General features: G+C 44.4%; 1 long non-coding RNA gene and 2 pseudogenes across 1 annotated transcript in view; all 3 read left to right on the forward strand.

Annotated features, from left to right (window-relative positions):
* LOC135006952 (uncharacterized) overlaps window positions 1–14,574 on the forward strand; it is a 147,383-nt gene extending 132,809 nt beyond the window's left edge. The window contains exon 3 of the long non-coding RNA XR_010207019.1: window positions 14,419–14,574. This is a non-coding gene — a long non-coding RNA (uncharacterized LOC135006952). The remainder of the gene's footprint in view (window positions 1–14,418) is intronic.
* Window positions 5,072–5,190, forward strand: LOC135054322 (5S ribosomal RNA; annotated as a pseudogene).
* Window positions 5,378–5,496, forward strand: LOC135052083 (5S ribosomal RNA; annotated as a pseudogene).
* Window positions 14,575–19,527: the final 4,953 nt, after the last annotated feature.

Consider the following 19,527-nt stretch of genomic DNA (forward strand, 5'->3'; position numbering starts at 1 on the left):
GATCCTCCGTGATTAGATGGTCTTTGCTAAGGAATTCGTTACATGCTTCAATCCCTTTATCATGCTCTATGCAAGTGTATAGAGATTGCACATCTATTGTAACCCATCTATATGTGTCTTTCCATTGGAAGTTCTCCATCATGTTTAAAACCGTTGTCGTGTCTTTCAGATAAGCCGGTAGTTCTATGACATATTTTCTTAAAAAGAGGTCCACATATTCAGAAAGGTGTGAAGTCAGAGAATCGATACCTGCTACTATGGGTCTTCCTGGGGGATTTTCCAAAGACTTATGTATTTTCGGAAGAAAGTAAAAAATGGGGATGGTGGGGTTGGAGTTTAAAAGATACTGAAATTCCTCTTTGGTGATAATTTCACGTCTAAAACCTTTTAAAAGCATCGCCCTCAATTCTTCCACGAAGGTATCTTTTGGGTCGTTCTGTAATGGAATATATGAGGCTCTATCACCCAGTAGCCTGTTAGCTTCTGCGGTATAGGCCTCTCTATCCATGATGACCAACCCCCCCCCTTTGTCAGCCGCTTTTACAACAATGTTTTTATTTTCCTGAAGTCTTTTTATTGCTTCTGTCTCTTTGTTAGTGAGATTTCTTTCCTTGATAGGTGTAGTAGTAGTATCACAAAGGTCCTTTTTTACTAGGTCATAGAACAAGCCCACATAATGTCCCTTAGATTCAAGGGGGTAAAATTTGGAAGTGGGCTTCAAGCCAGATTTCGATTGTTCATAGTTTTGTATGATTGCATCCTCTTTTTTAAGGAAATGACGTTTGAGAGTAATTTTCCGTATAAATTTGTTTAAATCAATAAAGACATCAAATTTGTTCATTCCTTTAGTGGGTGCAAACGAAAGACCTTTGTTTAACAAGCTAGTTTCGTGTTCCGTCAATACGTGGCTGGAGAGGTTGTGTATACCTTTAGGGGCAACCGGTTCTATTCGAGATTTCGTCTTTTGAACAGGTTCTTTCCTCCTTCCTCCACGACATCCTCTTCTTCTTCGAACCTTCTTTTCCGTGGGGATATATTGGTGGCTTTCCATTTTTCTGTGGTCCTTGTCGTGCCTCTGGGATGGTGCGAAGTGCCTGGAGATAAAAAAGTTTCCTCTGTGTTGGAATCCAGTCTCTTTAATGTTGAGAAACGGTTCGTGGTTCTGATAGGGTTCAAGGGCTTACCCCTTGTGGTAGTCTGCGGATATCTCTGTTTCTTGGGGATGGATTGCCAGTAGTCTTTAGTTCCTTTTGGCTCCTGTCGTTCTCCTCTATTAAACCTGCTCCAATTTTTCACCATATTATTCTCATAGTCCTGTCTGTCTCTAGTAAACTTTTTTTCTTTGTTCTTGATCACTTCTTCCTCTATGCGTTCTAATTTCTTATTTAGAACTTTTTCGTTGATTCTGAAATCCTCTTTATCCTTATGTATTTCCATTTTGTTCTCAGCTTCCTTTATCTCTAAATCCAGGTTTGAGATAATGCGTTTTTTTTCTGTTATAAGTAATTTCATAAGGTTAATGGAACAGTTGTGTAATGTGTTGTCCCACTCCTTCATAAAGTCCTGATTATCCATACCAAAGGTTGGTTGTTTAGATAACCTGAGTCCTCTGGGGATCCTGTTTACACTGACATAGTGTTCCAGGCCCCTGATGTCCCACCATGCTTTAATTTCCTTTGTCAGTAGTCTTTCTATGCTCCAAAACATATCGTCGAGATTAATAGTGTTCTGTTCAATCTCAGGTACAACTGTTTCATTAAAAAATTTTTGGCATAGGTTGCTCCTTTTGTTGGTACGTTCCTTTGTTCCAAACATTCTGTGTGAGATACTGGTCAAATCCAGGCGGCTGAAAGCAATGATACCAAGAAAGAAATTGTGTACTGGAGAGATATCAGCGCCACGGATGCAGTATCTTAAGTGTGACAACTAAAATGGGAACTCTACAAATAGTGTACAAAGACTGCTTATTGCATTTGCACTCCCTCTTTTATATATCAGGGCGTCAGCTCATTTACCCCAAATAATTATAGGTATTGGTATGATTACCTATAGAAAAATGGTTATGTGGACAGGGGATGAGGTAGTGGAGAGCGACCAATGGTGCTAATAGATTGCTCAAAGCAGTATATGTATAAAATAATATAAATTTATTGTAGTGGAACGTACTATACAAAATACTATTTAAAACGCATTATCTCAAACCTGGATTTAGAGATAAAGGAAGCTGAGAACAAAATGGAAATACATAAGGATAAAGAGGATTTCAGAATCAACGAAAAAGTTCTAAATAAGAAATTAGAACGCATAGAGGAAGAAGTGATCAAGAACAAAGAAAAAAAGTTTACTAGAGACAGACAGGACTATGAGAATAATATGGTGAAAAATTGGAGCAGGTTTAATAGAGGAGAACGACAGGAGCCAAAAGGAACTAAAGACTACTGGCAATCCATCCCCAAGAAACAGAGATATCCGCAGACTACCACAAGGGGTAAGCCCTTGAACCCTATCAGAACCACGAACCGTTTCTCAACATTAAAGAGACTGGATTCCAACACAGAGGAAACTTTTTTATCTCCAGGCACTTCGCACCATCCCAGAGGCACGACAAGGACCACAGAAAAATGGAAAGCCACCAATATATCCCCACGGAAAAGAAGGTTCGAAGAAGAAGAGGATGTCGTGGAGGAAGGAGGAAAGAACCTGTTCAAAAGACGAAATCTCGAATAGAACCGGTTGCCCCTAAAGGTATACACAACCTCTCCAGCCACGTATTGACGGAACACGAAACTAGCTTGTTAAACAAAGGTCTTTCGTTTGCACCCACTAAAGGAATGAACAAATTTGATGTCTTTATTGATTTAAACAAATTTATACGGAAAATTACTCTCAAACGTCATTTCCTTAAAAAAGAGGATGCAATCATACAAAACTATGAACAATCGAAATCTGGCTTGAAGCCCACTTCCAAATTTTACCCCCTTGAATCTAAGGGACATTATGTGGGCTTGTTCTATGACCTAGTAAAAAAGGACCTTTGTGATACTACTACTACACCTATCAAGGAAAGAAATCTCACTAACAAAGAGACAGAAGCAATAAAAAGACTTCAGGAAAATAAAAACATTGTTGTAAAAGCGGCTGACAAAGGGGGGGGGTTGGTCATCATGGATAGAGAGGCCTATACCGCAGAAGCTAACAGGCTACTGGGTGATAGAGCCTCATATATTCCATTACAGAACGACCCAAAAGATACCTTCGTGGAAGAATTGAGGGCGATGCTTTTAAAAGGTTTTAGACGTGAAATTATCACCAAAGAGGAATTTCAGTATCTTTTAAACTCCAACCCCACCACCCCCATTTTTTACTTTCTTCCGAAAATACATAAGTCTTTGGAAAATCCCCCAGGAAGACCCATAGTAGCAGGTATCGATTCTCTGACTTCACACCTTTCTGAATATGTGGACCTCTTTTTAAGAAAATATGTCATAGAACTACCGGCTTATCTGAAAGACACGACAACGGTTTTAAACATGATGGAGAACTTCCAATGGAAAGACACATATAGATGGGTTACAATAGATGTGCAATCTCTATACACTTGCATAGAGCATGATAAAGGGATTGAAGCATGTAACGAATTCCTTAGCAAAGACCATCTAATCACGGAGGATCACAGACTTTTCTTGTGCGAGATCATGCTTTTCATTTTAAAACACAACTATTTTAAATTTTTAGATGGATTTTATCTCCAGGTCTGTGGCACAGCCATGGGGACTATCTTTGCACCCAGCTTCGCAAATCTCTTTATGGGACAGTGGGAGAATAAACATATTTTTACAAACAATCCATACCAACCCAACATTATCTTTTATAAACGATATATTGATGACATTCTGATCGTATGGGAAGGGGAACAACAGATTTTTAAAGAGTTTTTAACACACATCTCGACAAATGATATGAATCTCAGTTTCACAGCAATGGAGGATACTGAAAGGATTGAATTTCTAGACCTGGTCCTGACGCACTCAGGTAGTGATATTATCACGAGCAATTTCATTAAGAAAGTGGATATGAACAGCTACGTGCACTACAAAAGTAATCACCGACAACATTGGAAAGACAATATCCCATTCTCGCAGTTTAATAGAATATCACGTAACTGTAAGAAAAAAGAAGAAAGAGATCAACAATTGGAAATCTACAAGGAGAGATTCAAAGAAAAGGGTTACCCCGCACAACTTCTGGAAGGAGCTATGGCTAGAACAAAAGAATTGGAAAGGGGCGAACTTCTGCAGTATAAAGCTAAGGAAAATAAAGAAGACAATGTCAAGTTCATCACGACATATAGCAGACATGAAAAATTCATCCAACAAACACTCAAAAAACATTGGCATATCTTACTCATGGACCCCATTTTAAAGGATTACCTTACCAAAGAACCCAAATTAGTGTTCCGAAAATCACAAAGCTTGAAGGATTTGGTGGCACCCAGCATGCTAAGAAACCCTGAAGTTAGGAATCCGATGCCGAAATGTGTGGGCAGTTTTAAGTGTGGAAAGTGCAACATTTGCAAGTATCTTCACCATAACAGGAAAACCTTCAATAACACCAACACCAAGAAGGAATATCGAATCAAACAGTTCATCAACTGTAACGCATCATCCATAATATATCTCCTGGAATGTCCCTGTGGTCTAAAGTACATTGGCAAAACCAAAAGAATCCTGAAACTTCGCATTCAAGAACACGTTAGGAATATAAAGAACAAAATCCTCACGCACGCAGTATCAAGACATTTCCATCAATGCCACAACTCGGATCCAGAGACATTAACCTTTAAAGGCATCGAATTGGTATCATTGGGAGAAAGAGGGGGTGACCTTTCCAACCTCCTTTCAAGAAGGGAAATGTTCTGGATCTACGAATTGAACACTCTCCACCCAGATGGCCTCAACGAAGGATACGAAATAGCACCCTTCCTGTAATGTAAGCTACATATTCTTCGCACTATCCCCATTCCAACCTCTCCCCCATTCGTCCTGGGTTTGCAAGAAAAACTCTGCATCCTCGTTACAGCCATACCACACTGGATACGCCCAAATCCGGCTGATCTTGGAAGCAAAGCAGTGTTGGGCCTGACCAGTACCTGGATGGGTGACCGCCAGGGGAGATCAGGTGCTGTAAGAAATGATTGCATAAGGAATCCTCAAAACCCAGAAATATTCCTATCCATATCCTTATGTTTTGATATATGTCTCTCTTACCACATTATCTCTAAGTCAGGTATCCCCATTAAAATTATAAAAACATTAATTAACTCTCGTTATCAGTCTGATATTCACATAAAAGGTCTATCCCTATATCTCCACATTACTATTACAATCATACCAGCCTGGAAACGCCCAATACCGTCCGATCTTGGAAGCTAAGCAAGGCTGGGCTCGGCTAGTACAAGGATGGGAGACCGACTTGGAAGACTGGGTGTTGTAAACACATGATGGAACAATTTATGAATGACCTACTAAATGTGTATATTATTCTTATATATAAAAATATACAATATCTTTTATGTGTATTTTATCCACTTCAGCACATTTATAGAGATTTTATTTTCAGTAATATATTTCCCTAGTATATATGTATAAAAACATATATAGAGTATCCTCCTTCCCATTAATGTCTTATATGTGTAATGGGTTATCTATTGTAAATCCCCAATTCTCGTAATTCACTCTTTTATTATTTATTCTTTCATGTAATTGTAATCCAGCAATTTTGTTGTTTACATTTATATATAATGCCCGATTATACTGAATCGATCCTTCCTCTATCTTTTATATAATCCGGAGCTGAACAAATTCCGAATCCAATCTGAATAAACAGAGAAAAAAAGAAAACAATCCATGGATTTAAACATGTCCGCCATAAACATTGGTTTACTATGTACTCAGACTTCAGCAAAATGGCGGACGAGAGATTCTAACTTTGCCATTGAACACGTCTGCTGGGTATCCAGGCAACCGCCCCGGAGAACATAAACAGATGCAGTGAACTTCCGCCGCATAGAAACTACACAGGCGCAGTACGAAGCGCCGGACACCGGAAGAGGGGCGGATATGACGTCACGCAGAGCCCGGACCGGAAGTCGGCGGCTCTGAGCGTTTTTTAATCTATTTCAGCTGTTTCTAACAACATATTTGACCCGTTTTCTTTGCCATAGCCTAAACCAAAATAACTGCATTGAATACAGTATGACAATACATATTATTTATAGCAATTCAATAAGTCATGTTAATTGATCACAGGAAGTGAGATTCACATCACTTCCTGTCATACTTGGTATATAAGTAAGGTCTGTCTCTAGTCTAATCACCCCTTGATGAAGTCCAAATAGGACGAAACGCGTTGGGTGCTACTCCTTGATCTAACCTCACCACAAAGCTAAGCTATTTTTCTGATTTCTGATTCCTCTACTTTTAAAAAATAGGTTTTTAAAAACGTATATTCCTATGTGCTTTTTTTAACCTATCCAGTACCTCCTATTGTGGAGTGATACTTTTAGGTTTCTAGATAACACATAGTTTTTATGTTACCATGTTTTTCTCCTTTTATTACCCAAAAATTTTTTAAGCAGAAGTTTTAGTTTAATTTTCTTTTACCTCACTGTTTTTATATGGGCCATATATACACACTCTTTTTATGAACCTATATATTTTTATCATGTCTTTTTAAATAGTATTTTGTATAGTACGTTCCACTACAATAAATTTATATTATTTTATACATATACTGCTTTGAGCAATCTATTAGCACCATTGGTCGCTCTCCACTACCTCATCCCCTGTCCACATAACCATTTTTCTATAGGTAATCATACCAATACCTATAATTATTTGGGGTAAATGAGCTGACGCCCTGATATATAAAAGAGGGAGTGCAAATGCAATAAGCAGTCTTTGTACACTATTTGTAGAGTTCCCATTTTAGTTGTCACACTTAAGATACTGCATCCGTGGCGCTGATATCTCTCCAGTACACAATATATATATATATATATATATATATATATACAGCAAACAAAAGAAGCGGCACTCAGAGGCTGAAGTAAGCAAAATCTATTTCACTCAATGTGATCCCAACGCCTTGACAAAGGGGCGTATGGACCCCGAAACGTTGGGATCACATTGAGTGAAATAGATTTTGCTTTCTTCAGCCTCTGAGTGCCGCTTCTTTTGTTTGCTGTTGTAAGAGGTGCGGCTGCGTGTGGTGGTGCCTGCTGCCGTGCAGGTGTAGATTCGGTACTCACCAGGCGCCGCTCTCTCTCACCTTCAGGTACCGGAACCTTCAACGGACCTGGCAATCTTCAATCGGATCCGGACACGGCGATTCCCTCTCGGAGCTGACCGACGATCGAGCTGAGGAGAGAATAGGTTACCTCAAGGGGGGTATCGACCCTTCTTCCACTGGAAAAGGGGATACCCCAGGGGTGACCGCGACCTTCACCGGTTGGGTGAAAGGTCATCACCGGCACAAAGCCTCAGCCACCCAGATTTCACACACTCGCGCTCTCGCACGTAGTGTGATGAAAAGGATTCTCACGTCCGTGAGCAATCCCGACTCCGGCGCTTGGGGACAGACAAGGGACAAACGTACACGGATGCTACTCACCGTCACAAGTCTTGCACTCCGATCCTCTCCACTTACAGGTCCCTGTAAGGAGGCAAAGAGAAACAGCCATGCAGGGCCAAGAACTACCCTAGTGTGCGTCCGCTACACTAGCTACATAAACAGAGCCCTCAAACTAGCTCGTGTGGGTGGTGCGACACAACTATGCACAACTTAAACAACGCATACACTTTGCCCTGCACGGTAACAACATACATCACAATATCGGAATACCAGATCACACGGTGCTGTCCCTTTAAATCCCTCCCGCTGGAAAGGGGGTGGGCGCCGCACGGCCTACCCACCTCCTGTACCTTCCCTTATGTGGGCCCCAGGCCTGCCTACCTAAATACCTCAGGGTGGCCTGGGCCTAGCGCCCAGTGCCACCTTTATTCACCTCAGGGGTCTTATTCACTGGGCCTAGCGCCCCCTAGCTGCACACAGGCCAGAGGCCTGACTTCACCCACGGGCCTAGCGCCCGCCTAACTTGTTGCCCGTTGGGTGACCTGGGCCTTGTACCCAGGGTCACCTTAAATGTACCTACTGCCCAAATACACTAGGGCCTAATGCCCTCTAATGTTCCCACAGGCCTATTGCCTGAACTGCCCCCGGGCCTGGTGCCCGCCTACTGCGCCGCTTCCGCGGCCTCAGGACCTCTTCACCGCTCTTCGGCGCGGCGTCTTCTCCCGGCGTCTTCTCTCTTCGCGCTCCCGCGCGCGGTCTTTTCTTCAGGCTCCCGCCCGGCGTCTGACGTCAGGCGCCGGGGGCGGGGCCTATGACGCGGCGAGCGCCGATTGGCTCGCCGTGCCCCTCTCCGATTGGCTGCCGCTCCGGGAGCCGCGATTGGCTCCCGGAGGGCGCCAACATTCAAATGCCCTCGCAGCCTCTGGTCCGGTGCAGGGAAAAGGGTAATCCCTGCACCGGACACCCGCCGCCACACCCTGACAGGCGCTGGGGACAGACAAGCTGTCCCAGCGCTGTCAGCGACGTTGTCCCGCAGGGGACACAGGCACCCTGGCTGCTGCTGGAATGTGTCCTGTAAAACAGGACACATTCCCACATTTCCCCCCCCTTTTTCCTTTGTAGTCCCTACAAAGGTCTCCACGACGTCCCTTGTCCGCGGGTCAGGGAATTCCGAGGTCCCGCCGGCGAGGTTGTGTTCGAGGGCCCAGCCCGGACGGGCTGTGACCCCACATCCTTCCACCTCCAGCTCCGGGTTCCTCTTCTTACCTCCTGACCTCCATCGGCGGATCCTCTGGGGGAGTGGCATCTCCTCACGGTCGCTCGACGTTGGCCACCAAGGGGACTCTTCTTCCACGGGGACAATAGTCACCCACTCCTGGCCTTTCAGATCGTCTGTGGCATCGTCCCTGTCTTCAGGGTGTGAAACCGACCACCACCCAACAGTGGAATCCTCCGGGGCATCCGTTTCCTCCCGGGCAACAACCACCATCTGTCGCATCTCCTCGTGGGGCATCTCCAAAGGTCCCATGTCTTCCTCTGGAACGGGTCCTCCCACGGCATCTCGATCCTCTCCTCGTACGTCCGTCCATTTCGGCACTCCCGGCAGGTATTCTTGCTCCAGGACTATCTCCTCCTCTTCACGGAGGGCATTCAACTGGGAGCACGACTCCACCCGATCCTGCCAGTCACTCTCGTCGGCACTTCCGATGCCAGAGTCGTCCTCCATCTGTTCTTGGAGGGATTCGTCGGCGGACAGCTCACCGTAGTCCGAGTCCTCCTCCGATATCTGGACTGGGGTATTATTTTCCTCCTCAGCGTACTTCTTCGCTTCCGCTGGCACCTCTGCTTCCTCAGCGTACTCCTTCGCTTCCGCTGGCATCGTTACTTCCTCAGCGTACTCCATCGCTTCCGCTGGCATCTCTAGGTACCCAGAACACATCTGTTCCGCACGTCCTGGTCGTGGACGGTTCCATCGCGGGGAGATTCCGGACGTCTCCGTCACTGGGCCTTCACGCTTTTCTTCGCAGCGTGGTCTCTTCACCTCCCAGTCGTCCACCTCCGCCTTATGCGGGAAAGGATTCTGCCTTACTGGGGTCACTTTCTTGGGACAGAGTAGGTCCGCGGCATATTCCCAGGGGCACTCACTGGCCGCATGTCCTGGTCGCCGACACTTCCAACAAGGGAGGGCCACTGCCACCTTCTCCAAGACGGGTTCCTGGTCCACCTCCTTCGCTGAGGAATCTCCACCCGTTGGTTCCGGCTCAGAGGAAATGGGCACCTGCGAACTAACTTCAAGCAGGGTCTTCCGCTCCATTTCCCTGGTTTCCTCCTCCCATCTCTGGGCACGACCATCTGCAATCATCCGGTCTTCATTCCACGGACAATCGGGAAGCGCATGTCCTCTCGTCTCGCAGAGCACACACACAGGCTCTGCAGCCACCCGGTCCCAAAGCTGCTGACGAGACTCCGTCATCTGCTTCACCGTGGCCTCGTAGTCCGTCCTGTCTTCAGTCCATGGACATTCCAGGAGCCGATGTCGGGGATCTCCACAGCTTTCACACCAGGAATCAACCTCGTCTTCGCTCCACTCTTCGTCCCAGGGACAACTGTTATGCTCATGCCCGTAGTTTCCGCAGAGCAAACACCAGGACTCCTTCTTCACTTGGCCTTGCTGACGTCTTCGGTCCGCTTCCTGGACCACCTTCTTTGGGGACGTCTCTCGCCACGTACACTCGTCGGCAAAGTGCCCTGTTTGCCGACATCTCTTGCAGGGCGTCACAGCGGCCTTCTTGTGCCCCTTCTACCGGCGCTCTTCTTTTCCACGCTGGACTGACCGCTGCACCATCTTCAGGAGGTCTGCCCCAGACACCGTCACCCAGTCGCTCTGGTCCGCACACGTCCGGGGGTGAGTCTGTTCCGGAGCCGTCCGCAGGGAGGTCTTCTTGGTGGCGTTCCACATCGTGTCCGTGGTCCGGTATCCTTGATCCTGCCGACTACGCCAAAATGTAAGAGGTGCGGCTGCGTGTGGTGGTGCCTGCTGCCGTGCAGGTGTAGATTCGGTACTCACCAGGCGCCGCTCTCTCTCACCTTCAGGTACCGGAACCTTCAACGGACCTGGCAATCTTCAATCGGATCCGGACACGGCGATTCCCTCTCGGAGCTGACCGACGATCGAGCTGAGGAGAGAATAGGTTACCTCAAGTGGGGTATCGACCCTTCTTCCACTGGAAAAGGGGATACCCCAGGGGTGACCGCGACCTTCACCGGTTGGGTGAAAGGTCATCACCGGCACAAAGCCTCAGCCACCCAGATTTCACACACTCGCACTCTCGCACGTAGTGTGATGAAAAGGATCACCCTAGTGTGCGTCCGCTACACTAGCTACATAAACAGAGCCCTCAAACTAGCTCGTGTGGGTGGTGCGACACAACTATGCACAACTTAAACAACGCATACACTTTGCCCTGCACGGTAACAACATACATCACAATATCGGAATACCAGATCACACGGTGCTGTCCCTTTAAATCCCTCCCGCTGGAAAGGGGGTGGGCGCCGCACGGCCTACCCACCTCCTGTACCTTCCCTTATGTGGGCCCCAGGCCTGCCTACCTAAATACCTCAGGGTGGCCTGGGCCTAGCGCCCAGTGCCACCTTTATTCACCTCAGGGGTCTTATTCACTGGGCCTAGCGCCCCCTAGCTGCACACAGGCCAGAGGCCTGACTTCACCCACGGGCCTAGCGCCCGCCTAACTTGTTGCCCGTTGGGTGACCTGGGCCTTGTACCCAGGGTCACCTTAAATGTACCTACTGCCCAAATACACTAGGGCCTAATGCCCTCTAATGTTCCCACAGGCCTATTGCCTGAACTGCCCCCGGGCCTGGTGCCCGCCTACTGCGCCGCTTCCTGGTAGCTTGGGCCTAATGCCCAAACCACCTAAGGCAATGATGACCCCCAACCTCCTATCTGCGCCCAGGCCTAGTGCCCGAATTGTGCCCTCGGGCCTAATGCCCGTCCCTGGTGGTCGAGGAAGGAAAAGGGGAGGGGGAAGGTTAGCCTCACTGAGGCCTCACCTAATCCGGGGGTCTCCGGCACCCTCTTCTGCCGCTGGCCCGTCCTGGCCAGCGGCGCCTCCGTCTCTTCTCCGCGTCCAGCCGCCGCTGGACATCTTCTTCAAGGGGCCTGGCGTCTCCTGGCCTCTTCCGCGGCCTCTGGACCTATTCACCGCTCTTCGGCGCGGCGCGGCGTCTTCTCCCGGCGTCTTCTCTCTTCGCGCTCCCGCGCGCGGTCTTTTCTTCAGGCTCCCGCCCGGCTATGACACGGCGAGCGCCGATTGGCTCGCCGCGCCCCTCTCCGATTGGCTGCCGCTCCGGGAGCCGCGATTGGCTCCCGGAGGGCGCCAACATTCAAATGCCCTCGCAGCCTCTGGTCCGGTGCAGGGAAAAGGGTAATCCCTGCACCGGACACCCGCCGCCACACCCTGACAGGCGCTGGGGACAGACAAGCTGTCCCAGCGCTGTCAGCAACGTTCTCCCGCAGGGGACACAGGCACCCTGGCTGCTGCTGGAATGTGTCCTGTAAAACAGGACACATTCCCACACTGTAATCATCTTTACCAAGAGGGCACCGGAGCATTGTCACCCAGTGGGGGAGTGCCTGTCCACAAAGACTAGTATATATAGATAGATATAGATATATATATATATATATATATACAAAAAGATATCTTTGTGGAGCACTCTTATTTGATGGATAATCCAATCCGTTTATGAACCGAGGATATAAACCGAGGATGACCTTATCAGTACCACATATACATATACACCAAAATGTTAAAAGCACATCTTTTTATTAAAATGTAAATGACATAATCAAAAATACGTTTCTGTAATCATCTTTTACAAGACAGTATTGATCACTAAAAAAACATATGTTTGTTCAATTTTTGTTCATACAATAAAAACATAAAAATATTTTTGTTTCATCCAACGCTTATTAAAATATTTTTGTTTCATCCAACGTCTTATAGTGACTTCTTCAGGGATGTTTATTTAGGCAAAAATTGTTTTCTTGTTATGATGCCAGGACTGTTTGGAATGGTTTTTCTTCTTAAATGGTGATTTAATGAATGAAACCATAAGCAAGGCAAATTATTTGACTGAAAACATATTTAGAGTTGTCTTAATTATTTTCCAGAGCCTAATATTTAAAAAAAGTGCACCCCACATTTGGATTCCAGAGCACATAGACGTGTAGGATTGTTGCTGGAAAAGACAGAAAATCTGATAGCAGCTAAAAGCTATTTGACTTTAATATAAATCCTTAGAATCTCACAAATAGGGAAACCAGCTAAAATTGTTATTAGGCTGTGTAAACTAATTAGGATTGAGGAAGGAGTAATAACCGAAACGGGCCATAGGGATGACCATGTGTCTATTAGCTGACTACATCTATGAAGTTCAGGGGATCCGGATTGAAAGTCGACAGTAACTAGGTCGACAATGTCTAGGTCGACCACTATTGGTCGACAGTAACTAGGTCGACAGGGTGTCTAGGTCGACAGGGTCTTTAGGTCGACATGTTCTAAGTCGACAGGTCAAAAGGTCAACATGAGTTTTTCACAATTTTTTTCTTTTTTTGAACCTTTTCATACTTAACGATCCACGTGGACTACGATTGGAACGGTAATCTGTGCCGAGTGAAGCGGTAGCGGAGCGAAGGCACCATGCCCGAAGCATGGCGAGCGAAGCGAGCCATGCGAGGGGACGCGGTGCACTAATTGGGGTTCCCGGTCACTGTACGAAGAAAACAACACCAAAATAACATTAAAAACTCATGTCGACCTTTTGACCTGTCGACCTAGAACATGTCGACCTAAAGATCCTGTCGACCTAGACACCCTGTCGACCTAGTTACTGTTGACCAATAGTGGTCGACCTAGACATTGTCGACCTAGTTACTGTCGACTTTCAATACCACACCCGAAGTTCGGATGAGTATATATGCTGCTTTTTGTACATGAAAGCCTGAAGCTTTTTTAGCATTAAAGGATGTTTTTTATTGCTTAAAAAGGTGGTGTGCTGGTTTCCTACTGTTTTCAAGTTGGATTACCGTAGACTCAAATACTGGATGAATTTAACCGGGCACCCACTGACCTAACCTTGGATAGTGTGTGCGATCTAATTCTGGAAGATATATATATATATATATTAGAATGTTCCTTAATGCGCTATTATTATATACTAAGGTAAAATAACCTTGGAGCCAGTTTCTTGTTAAATACAGCTCTCTTTAGGCAGCTTCCACAAAAGAAAGGACCCCTTGCCGATATGGGTCTATAGAAATAAATCCAAAAGATATCTTTGCAGAGCGCTCTTATTTGATGGATAATCCAATCTGTTTTTTTGGATATGAACATGAGGAAGGAGTAATAACCAAAACAGGCCGTAGGGATGGCCATGTGTCTATTAGCTGACTACATCCATGAAGTTCGGATAAGTATATATGCTGCTTTTTGTACATGAAAGCCTGAAGCTTTTTTAGCATTAAAGGTTGTTTTTCAATGCTTAAAAAGGTGGTGTGCTGGTTTGCTACTGTTTTTCAAGTTGAATTACCGTAGACTCAAATACTACATATATATATATATATATATATATAGAAAACCAATATAAAGGGGCACTCACCAGAGATTTGCATTTAAAAAGCATTGAATTTTAATGCATACTTATCAGAATAATGTTTCAAACAGATAATTCATTTGTTCTTCTTTTGTTTCGATCCCTCAGGATCATCATCAGGAAATTGCAACAAGCACAGCATACACAGCAGGTTACATCTGTTCATATGCACCAATATCAAGTGATCAATGCCTAGCAGGTCTCCTAAATACCCCCAGCACCTTCAGGACAGGCAGCATGTTCAATTAACTAATTAAATTCATGGAGCCATCCAAACATGGAAAAAGGGCAATTTGTACCAGCAACGCAGTGTATCTAATTCCCTCATAGGGACAGAGAAACAAAAAACACCCCTATTCCAATAGCACTTACCAACAGCCAGAATGGTCTTTAATGCAAATCTCTGGTGAGTGCCCCTTTATATTGGTTTTCTATATGTTGGAGTCTGGACCTTATACTGGACCTCTCGGGAGTCACCCCAGTTGTTGATATATTGGGTCAGTGAGAGTGCGACCATACCTGGAAGTATATATATATATATATATATATATATATATATAGATAGATATATAGATATATAGATATGTAGATATGTAGTTTTATATATATAGATATATATATTTAGTGTCATTATTGCATCTATGCCACATACAATATTGAACGCCCATGTCTGGCAAGGAACAGTACAGTGATCTTACCTGCTCATCCCACAATGGTCACAATCTGCCTGCTGACATACATAACACAAATCAATGAAGCTGGAATAAATAGAAACCTGATGCCACAAAACAGAAAGTAGCAGTCGCACTGATACATTTTTCTGCATTTATATGACTTCCATTGTTTCTATGCAACTCTGTCTAATACACGTTATCCCACCTGAGAGCTTTCTCTGTTTATTTCTAACGTCACACAAAGATATGTCAAGTACTTAAAAGGATTGGAGAAACCAACATGAAAGGATACCAAGAATGCGTAAAATAAAATAATTGTCCATCAGTGGAGAAAAAATACTCGCACAGCTGTCAGGATTCACAGGAAAATAGTAATATCTATTGATGTATGACAGTTCGGTCTTGTGAAGCGTATCATCAGAATTCTCTTTAATATCTGTGACTTCACTTACAGTACAATACAAACAAAAACATAATCCCGCTGAAATGTGTCTTCTACATGGATGATCGTCACCATAGATATGTCATATTTCAAAATTTGGACATATGAGTAAAGTATTATGAGGATAGGATCAAAGTAGAGATGCTGGTGAATTCTGGCAAGAGCTATTCATACTATAGGTGTGTTTATTATTTTCAATTAAATATTTGAGGTAATAGGCATTTTTGTGGGAGTAATTAAAGTTAGTTCTTCACTCCCAAGACTTATTTCAAGGAAAATAAACTACTGTGGCAAACACAGTATTAATTGAATGTCCACACATGTCTTGCTGAACCAGCTTGTTGTAGTTTATTCAGGACTAGCTGAATACCTGTACTTTGCTACGGGTTGAGGATGGTAAATTGGAATTATGGTTGTTTGTTAATTTACGTTGGTTGGAGATCTAGTATATAGGCATATCTTGCTTCCCTGACCCACTTTGTGTAGTGGCTTTACCCATTTTTGGTCCCCCAAGGGACCCTGCTGTTCCCACTATACAACTCTCAGTCTGTGGCTTCCTGCTGCCTCCATTCCCCTCCTCACATCATGTCAGTGCCCCAGTGAAATTATTGATTTACAGTTTCTTATATAGCGCAGCACATTATGCATCTCCTGATATACTCTGTGCTGCTGGGGGAGCCTGCTAATTCCACTATATAACTCTCAGTGTGTGGGTTCATGCTACCTCCATTCCAGTCCTCACATCATGTCACTGCCCCTGTCCCATGCAGCCCTGTCCTGTCTGACATATTATGCATCTCCTGATATACTGTGTGCTGCTGGGGACCCTGCTACTCCCACTATATAACTTTCAGTGTGTGGCTTCCTGCTACCTCCATTCCCCTCCTCACATCATGTTACTACCACTGTCACATCCTGTCGTCAATGACATATCATGCATGTCCTGATATAGTGTGTGCTGCTGGGCCACCCCTAGGTGTGCTAAGGGTGTGTTTCCCCCACAGTGTTTGTTCCCAGATTGTAAGTCATATGTGTACCAAGTTTGGTGTACATTGCTCCAGGCATTCCGGAGTTATGCTGTCTCCTGATATACTCTGTGCTGCTGTCCTACCCCTAGGTGTGCTAGGGGTGTCTTATTCCCACAGCGTTTGTTCCCATGTTGTAAGTCATATGTCTACTAAGTTTGGTGTAAATTGCTGCAGGCATTCCGGAGTTATGCTGGAAAATACATATACACATACATAAATACATACATACATACATACATACATACATACATACATACATACATACATACATTTTTGGTGATTACCGTGGATGGACAGTGACATTTGTAAAACCGGTTCTTAGCAAGCACCTGGGACCTAAGGAGAAGCTACCTGCCAAGTTTCAAGATTGTAGGCCTTTTAAGAGAATTCGTGATGAGTCAATCAGTGAGTCAATTTCCTTTTTTGCCTTTTATATATATATATATATATATATATATATATATATATATAAAATGTCAGGATTGCACAGAAAGCATTAAGTGGTTTCAGAATTACACCAGCAAAAAGTATTCCCGAGACCCTGACACTGACTAGGTACTGTAGTCACCTTTCTAGTCATAGGCTATTAACTGGCATCGATCACCCTGACCAAAACACAAGATGAGAACTTATACCTCCTCCCTAGGTGAAGAGGATGTTGTTTGTGATATATTGCCCTTTTTGCCACATGCCCCTTCCCTTAGCTTCACCAATCTAGGTGAAGCGGATATTGTGGGGATCTATGCTCCTCATCCAATTGAAACACATTTTCAACTTTCTGATTTTCCATAGCCCATTCAGTTTGAAGCTATGGTAGCGCCGTTGTTTAACTATTACCCAAGTGAATGAGACTATATTGTTCTCTTTATGAGTACTGTAGTATGCCCAGTGTTATGAGCCACGGCTGTGGCTCATTCCTGTTTTGCATTTTTGGTTATGTATTTTACCGGTTCCGTGAGTAGCGGCTTTGCCACGTCCGTCGGCTCAGGCCGCAGTATTCTTTGGTTATAATTTGTTTCTGGTGTTTTGCAGAGGGTTCTGCTTGTGCTGTCACCGCCGGTACACAACGGTATTGTGTCGGCGAGTGGACAGCATTTCCTTTGTTGTTCTTTTCCTTTGGCGGCGTGCCGCACATATATTTAGGTTTAGGGTTGTTAGTAGCCCCTAGCCTTCTGTTTGTTTTAGCTAGAGGACCCCTTGTTATTATCCTGTCTCGGTTCACGCCTTGTCTCAATCTAAGACCTGGGGGCATCGGAGTTGGGCAGACCTAATCCGCCCTTCAAACGCGGCTGCCGTAAGCCCAAGAAACCATAGTCACTCAGGCGTGAACGGACCACACGGGTGAAACAACGGAGGTAGGGTGCTAGGGGCTATTTCCACACCACACCTCGTTTCAGCGTCACGTTCTGGTGCTCAGGACTCACTACGCAACATCTCCCTTGTTCTGAGCACCAGGAACCTAACACCCAGGAACAGAAAAAACTGTCTCTGTTCCCAGTCACCATTTGTACCACCTGTTGCCTCAGAGGAAGTGTCCAAGATGACTTAATGGGCATCTCACAGTCTTCTGTTTTAATGGCTATCATTGAAGACACAGGGTTTCCCTCGTGCCAAGGTTTTAGTACATTAACATAACAAATTTGTTCTTCCCGCTTGCCAACTCTCTGGTGAAGTCTAGGGGGGCTACACTACAAGCAGGTTTTGAAGATCTTTTCTGACATACTGGGCAGGATAAACAGTTCCTTTTCATTGAAATATGTTTTATTGGTCAGTAAGACCATAGTAACAGTCTTTCTATGGTCTTTTTTTCTCCCAAATGACCCCTACAAAGGTGTGTGTCTGCATACTTTAATACTAAAGGAACATGTACCTACAGTATCAATAGTTGATCAATATATTTCCTTTGAACAACCCCCGCCCTATACAACAAATTTCTCTTAACAAAAAAATATGGTTCAGCTTCTGCCGGCCTATCAGCTTTCACCACACTATAAACTACAGCAACGAGTTAAAAGCATTTTCTAGAGTAATTAAGTCGATCCATACAGTAGCACATTCTTTTAATGAAACAAGTCACCTCCTGTCATTTTTTAAACCCAGCCTGTCACTTGACAGTTAGGAGTTGATTGGCTGGTGCCTTATCACCTTTCGCTTTATCACTTCTCCATGCTTAATACTGTACATCTACCCCCTATCTCTTATGCATGTTCTGTTTTTACACAGCACTTCACAGAAAACTTTTGTAATTAAGGTTTGCAGGCCTCACCATCCTGGATCTTTTGGCTGAGTGGACAACAGGTTCTGACTGTCCTTAGTCTCTTTCATTTGAGACTGGGACAAACAACCCTGTTGGTCACACTACAGTAATCGACACTCTTTGAGGTCACTTATTAAAATGAAAAAGGAAAAAAAAGTGTATCAAGGGATTGCTAAGAAATGAAGGACATACAGTAGTGGCTGTGCAATGTTCTATTCCAACTGCCTGGGACAATTAAAAGGACAGTCCCTCTATTCTCAAAGTGTCTGCTATTCCCAATGTGTTTCCATCCTGGACTGTAACTGTATACCACATTCAAATGTTCAATAATTCATGGTACCCCTAAATTGTGTTCCGTCTGCACAGACTGCAAATTGCTATAATAATTATCTCAAAAAGTTCAGTTCCAGCCGAACCCCACTTATTTGAGTTCCTGAATAATTTGAGGCACTCCTAAAATGGGAATGGAGATATTGGAAGCCTCTCTGTATAAATAAAATGCAATGGTGCCATGGATTTAAATTGCCATTTATTTAAGAATAATGCGAACATGAGTACAGTAATAGTAGAAAAGACAGATCAAGACCTGCTAGATACCAAAGCAGACAAAGACTAAAAACAAAGAACCTATGGGCACAATTATCCCCTGAAAGCTACATGCAGACTAACATGCAATATTCATATTAGCATTTCTGAATAATTATGATTGATCAAATAAATTTATATATATATATTAGCATATTTGAACATTTAATCAGACTGAAGTTTGGTATCATTCATTTGCGTCAACAACTCTGCATTAGTAGCCCTTTCTAC

Source organism: Pseudophryne corroboree, chromosome 2 (genome assembly GCF_028390025.1).
Source record: "Pseudophryne corroboree isolate aPseCor3 chromosome 2, aPseCor3.hap2, whole genome shotgun sequence".
NCBI classification, from domain to species: domain Eukaryota; kingdom Metazoa; phylum Chordata; class Amphibia; order Anura; family Myobatrachidae; genus Pseudophryne; species Pseudophryne corroboree.